Source organism: Priapulus caudatus, unplaced genomic scaffold (genome assembly GCF_000485595.1).
Source record: "Priapulus caudatus unplaced genomic scaffold, Priapulus_caudatus-5.0.1 Scaffold119, whole genome shotgun sequence".
NCBI lineage: Eukaryota > Metazoa > Priapulida > Priapulimorpha > Priapulimorphida > Priapulidae > Priapulus > Priapulus caudatus.
Genome location: NW_014577180.1, coordinates 331816 through 338347, shown reverse-complemented (window position 1 = coordinate 338347; position 6532 = coordinate 331816). Strand labels below are relative to the sequence as shown.

At 42.1% G+C, this 6532-nt stretch overlaps 1 protein-coding gene across 1 annotated transcript in view; it reads left to right on the top strand.

The window, feature by feature from the left end:
• Positions 1-6532, top strand: part of LOC106805571 (trigger factor-like) — a 10238-nt gene that overhangs the window by 1134 nt on the left and 2572 nt on the right. The gene's annotated exons all lie outside the window — the stretch shown is intronic.

The following is a 6532-nucleotide window of genomic DNA, read 5'->3' as shown; positions in this document are numbered from 1 at the left end:
GTGTGTGTGTGTGTGTGTGTGTGTGTGTGTGTGTGTGTGTGTGTGTGTGTGTGTTGTTGTGTGTGTGTGTGTGTGTGTGTGTGTGTGTGTGTGTGTGTGTGTTGTTGTGTGTGTGTGTGTGTGTGTGTGTGTATGTGTTTGTTCGTTTGTGCGTATGTGCGTGTGTGCGCGCGTGTCTGCGCGTGTCTCTATATGTGTGCGTACGCGCGCGTGCGTTCGTGTACAAAATTCAAAAGGAAAATCATGGCGCAGATGATATGAATTCTTTAAACTAAACGCCCTAGATTTTTATGCCGACTAGTAGGCCTAAAGCCAGTAAATGCGGAAGACGCCGCGCGGTTGCTTGAAGAACATGCATGTTGTGTTTTCGGCTGTAACGGAATCTATCTGTGACTAATAAAGTATGCAATGGCGCGCGTATGACAGTGCGCCAGTTTATATTCACACATGCATCGATGGCCTCTAGCGAATCGCTCACTGATTGGTGGCATCAGGACAGGGTGGCTCGCGCGTCTAGCCGCGCCGAAATATTGTATACGAGGTCGATTCAATTAAATTCGAGCGGTGATGTTCCAGGCACGCGTGACGAACCACCGAAGAATCCCTCCGCGAGAAAATATACTGCTGCGGTGGCGTCGCCGCTTTCAAACGGATGACGTGAAGAAATCGCATGGATTATTTATATTATATTATTATCATTATATATTAATTATACTATTTGCTAAAAGAGCAATAGGAGGCCGCGAGTTACCGAACATGGGTCATTGAGCTTGTATAAAAGCTATAAAACTTCATCACGGTTTGAAACCGGTACCTTTGCTAAAGAGAGAAAGTTGGAACAGAGAGAGAGGGGGGGCGTGTGAGAGAGAGAGCGTGTGAGAGAGAGAGAGAGAGCGAGAGAGAGGCGGAAAGAGGAAAGGAGGCGACGAAGCAACAGACGAAATGACACAACCAGGATGTAAGTCTATATATGTAGCGTATCGCTGTTCACACGCGTTTTCCCGACCAGCGATTTTTTACGCACGGTAACATAATTCATAACAGGTTGTTACACGGTTAATGAGAAAAATACATTTGTGTACGATATAAAGAAATTGACCAACGCCTGTTGTAATTTCCACTACAAATAACCATTTTAATCCTAAGATATTAAACGAGTAATGGAAGATTATAGGGGGACCCTTCGCAATTACTAACATAGTGTGCAATGTTTCTATCTTCCATTATTGTGCATTACTAATTCTCTCGAGCTATTTGTTTACGGTTACAAACAATTTTTAATATATATTTGTTGATTGTATGATGATGACGCGGAAACCACCACACGGAAATTGTGTTGTTTTGTCTTTCAAAATTGTAAAAAAGGTTTGCGGATATAATACAGGTATGAATACTTTATCGTATTGCCACTGTAAGCTCTCACATTGCCTCAGGCGAACCAGGAGAATGAGCACCAGTAGAACGTGTATGAGTGGACATCACAAATTTATTTTTACAGAAGTTCAACGATATACACCTCGCACCTGACACCTTCCTCCTAAAGGTTTTTTGTTGAGCTTACTTTTCAAGCCAACAAAAATCACAAGCAGAACCATGGCTTAGACAAAACACTAACCACTCATACGACCATACGTATATAACTAAGACACCCGTACGCATAATAATTCGCAATACCACCCGATTCTCCATCATCCCGCTAACCTCGACAGTGCATCCGCGTTCGTGTGTAACGCCCCTGCCTTGTGTTGGATGCTGATGTTATACCGCTGCACGGCCAGCGACCATCGTAACAGTTTAGCACTCTTCGGCGCAGACTCCAACATATAAGTTAACGGGTTGTGATCGGGTTCCCATCGTATTTGTTTACGTCAACCCTGCGCAGTCGTTCTCAATTTGTCTCGGACTAGTGTTTAGATACCACACACTTTCATCAAATAAATAAATAATGAAAACGGAGATAGTTGGTGTAATAAGGTAAATGGAGACATTCTTGTTGACTCATATCCGGATACTGCGGACGATGACATAGGGGTCATGATTGCACCTCTAAAAGGAGCACGGTGCTGCCTGTATGACTATACACGTCGAGACGTGTATGCTCTGGATATAAGACATGAGAGTGGCAACCATCTGCAAATATATTATCCTGGATACTCCTAAATTGTGAGCAAATCTAAAAAACTCGAAAAATTGTATGCACGATTACAGTGATGACCATTTTATTTACTTAGCTAAGCGTTCTTATACTATGCATTCAACATATATGCCATTCACCTCCTATAATTCTGAAAAAAGACAGATAATTATTAAATCCCGGTGTCTTCATTCAAAAGCATCACGTTCATCAATGATAGTTATTAAATATAAAGTTGTAATATCTTAGTGACGATCCTTTCTACACTTATATAAAAAGCCACGGCAGAATTATGTGCTAGTTTTTCATTATGCCAAGATAAGATTCCCCACAATACTGCTTTACTCTAACGCTAACTCACTCTCCCTTTCCTCCTTCCCCTCTCTCCCATCCTCTCTTTCTCACTAAATCCTTCTTCTTTCTCGCGCGCGCTTGCTCTCTCTCTCTCTCTCTCTCTCTCTCTCTCTCTCTCTCTCTCTCTCTCTCTCTCTCTCTCTCTCTCTCTCTCTCTCTCTCTCTCTCTCTCTCTCTCTCTCTCTCTCTCTCTCTCTCTCTCTCTCTCTCTCTCTCTCTCTCTCTCTCTCGCTTGCCCTCTATCTCCCTCTCTGTCTGTGACTTCAGTTCATCGTTTTTTAGCATTATGTCGCGTGGCAAATTAAAACTTCTACACTCCTAGAGCGAGAATTCTAATCGATTTCATCTTCCATACCATACCATTCATGAACGAACTACGACAGACTTAAATTATAGAAGATAATACGCCGAGCTTCAGTTTGGGAAATTGAATAATTCCGATCCGCGCAGCCTGCAGGATCACAATACGCTCAAAGCGCGAGAATTCTGGCCCCATAATTCATGCCAAGCGTGATGAAGCGAGTGATATTTTTGCGTATAATTTTAGACAATGAGCGTATATAATGCTGGGGAAGAAAACTGCAAGTAAGAAACTAAGCTAAAGTACCACACCACAGCATATATCTTTATATATATATAATATATATATATATATATATAACGTGTATTTGTCTGTACTTACCTGTCCTGCGCGTGCAACAGATCAGCTTGTCAATGTCACTTTACTCAACTATCACGCCTTTGTTTTGTACAAATAAACTTGGCACGATCCTGTGCAATGCTCGTAAAAGCCTGAACTCTCTTACATTCACGTACATAGCCGATGTTCCCTTTCTGTGGTCATACAGCAGTACAGCTCTCGGCGTCCCTCACCTCGTCTCTAAATCCAGTGTCACAGAGTGGATAGTCCCGTTTGGCATCATCTATACCCATCAGTGCATGTATACGCGCCGAACACATGCGCACAGCGAAGCATGTGCGCGTTCGAGCATATATCTGCTACAGCTTCTATATACCGTGTGCTTTATTTATACACTATAGCGGGATACCCGGCGTTACCCGGGGAAATCAGTGGCGTTACTCAGTTGGTGACCGCTTGGTTGAAAGGAAAATACCCAAAAAAATCGAACTATCTATCTATCCATGCATCCATCCATCCATCGCATTCCATGCCATCCCATCCCATCCCATCGCACCGCATCCCATCCCATCCCATCCCATCCCATCGCACCGCATCCCATTCCATATCCCATCCCATCCCATCTCATCGCATCCCATGCCATCCAATGACATCCGATGCCATGCCATGCCATGCCATGCAATCCCATCCCATCCCATCACACCGCATTCCATGCCATGCCATCCCATCCCATCGCATGCCATCGCATGCCATCCCATCCCATCCCATCCCATCCCACCCCATCCCAAACAATAAAAAATAATAAGAAATCAAAAGATAAAAAAAATTAAAAGAAAAAAGTAAAAAATAATAAATAATAAAATAAAATTATAATAATAAAATTATAAAAAAATATAATAATATTTGATCTGTAACCTACATAGGCTTCCGTGAAGTGTTTGCGCTATTATTATCATGTACCATAGTTTATGGATTATTACTAAACGTTTAAATGTAGTAAAAAATGTTAAATTTTGAAATTAACGGTGAAGTGGCAGAAGTACATACTAAACAGTCCAAAAGTAAAGAAACAGAATTTTCCGAGGTGGGATTCGAACCCCGAATCAATGTTTTTGGGGTCCGATGTTTTATGCATTCGGCCACTGGGGCGGTATGTTTACAGAACATGATTAACACGTTGGAGATGGATTGGACAACAGATATCTCTCGTTCTATTTATAGATTGTGTACAGATTTTCTAGGGTTCCCTCGCAAAATCACGTTTTCGGAGGTTATCTTTTCTTCCAAAGTTGAGAGGCAGGATACGGAATCATTGTCGACACGTGGTGTACGTTTCACGCCCAGCCATTCACCCCTTCAGGATTTTTAGCCGAAATGTCTTACTTTAATAGTATAGATGCTTGGGGGCAGCTTTTAAGCAACAGGCACAGGCGAAACGATTCTCGACACTTTTGCCTCGCATTTATGTATGCATGCCTCTATTCGTGTGAGCTGGCATATATAGATATATAGTTTTATGTGTGTGTGCGCGCGTCTGTATGTGTGTGTGGGTGGGGGGGGGTCTGTGTATATGCATTCGTGTGTGCGTGTGTACAGGCAATGTTGAAAGTGTTTGTGCATGTATGCTGACAGGTATGTTATGTTCGTTCATGCATGTATGCTGGCAGTTAAAATATGTGCGTTCATGCGTATGTGCAAGCATGTTGTAGTTGCATGTTGGTAGTAATTTGTGTGCGTTGGTGGACGTATGCAAGCATGTATGTGGCCTGCGTTTATGCATGTGTGCAAGTCGGTATGGTGCGTGCATATATGCGTGTATGTAGACAGGGTTGTCGCGTGCATTCGTGCAAGTATGCAGACAGGTATGTCGTGTGCGTTTCTGGCGGCGTATGCCTGTATGTGTGTAGGCAGGTATGTGTGTGCGTTCGCGCATGTGTGCAGGCATGTAAGCTGCGTGCGTCTGTGCATGTATGTAAGCAGGTATGTTGCGGCGTACGCGCTTGCACTCCGCAGACATGCTGCATCTGTTTATGCTTCTGTTGTGCATCTGTTATGCACCGTACCCATAGGTGTATACATCCCAGTGTGTGTTTTGTGTGTGTGTGTGTGTGTGTGTGTGTGTGTGTGTGTGTGTGTGTGTGTGTGTGTGTGAGATGTGTGTGTGTGTGTGAGTGTGTATGTGTGCATGTGTGTCTCATGCGGTGTGTGTGTGTGCGCGCGCGTGTGTGTGTGTCTGTGTGTGTGCCGATTCGCGTGGCGTCGCGTGCAGCGCGCGCGCGCCGTGTGTGTGTTGTGTGTGTGTGGGGGGGGTGTTTTGGTTCGCGCAGCCATCAGCATGTGAGCAGGCTATCAGACATGTATTAATTAATTTATACCGTTGAATGCGCGTGCGCGCGCCTGTGTATAGGCGCGTTTTGGTGAATGTGCGCGGCGGTAGGTTCTTTAGCCTAAGTAATGATAATACTAATGTAATAAACCAACCGCAAAATCAATTAGCAAATAATGATGAAATAATTTAAAACATTTTCTAGCAGCTAACATACTAATGAACCAACGATAATTCGGTATAATTTTGATATTTACAACCGACTCAGATTAATAACCGTAACATATACTAGGAATACACGCACATTGTGTAGTAACCTAATTGAAGTCCTACAAGTGGCAAACATATATATATATATATATATCTAACTTATATCTAAATTATAATCAAACGGCATCCAATAAACTTTCATGAAACAGTATGTAATCGTATAAAAGAAGAACACACCCTGATGCGGTTACTATACTAGCATCTAGGCAACGTGTATAGGCTCACCGCTCTTAAAGCAGTTGGTCGGCGATCAATACATCCGGTTTCTAACTTTTCCCTCTTACTATCAGCGAAAACGTGGTCGCTGGTTACGAAGTTATGTATAGGTAGTTCAGGGCAACCGATCAATCACCACGTATCTAATGTATAACAAACTGTCAAATTATAATGAAATAAAACGTGACACTCATAATCAAATCGGTTAATGTAATCCGTCAATAGAATTCGACCCGCTAGATTAATGGAAGTGCACCAATGGGTGTAGCTAAAATGTGTTCTGGTTTACATCCAGCAATCGATTAACGAAATGTTAGAGATAATGAAAGAGAGCATGGTATAGAAAGAGAGGAAAGAGAAAAAATGAAGAGAGAGAGAGGATATATATATAGATAGATAGATAGATAGATAGATAGATAGATAGATAGATAGATAGATAGCTAGATAGATAGATAGATATATAGATAGATAGATAGATAGATAGATAGATAGATAGATAGATAGATAGATAGATAGATAGATAGATAAATAGATATATTGATATATGGATAGATAGATAAATAGATATATTGATATATGGATAGATAGATAA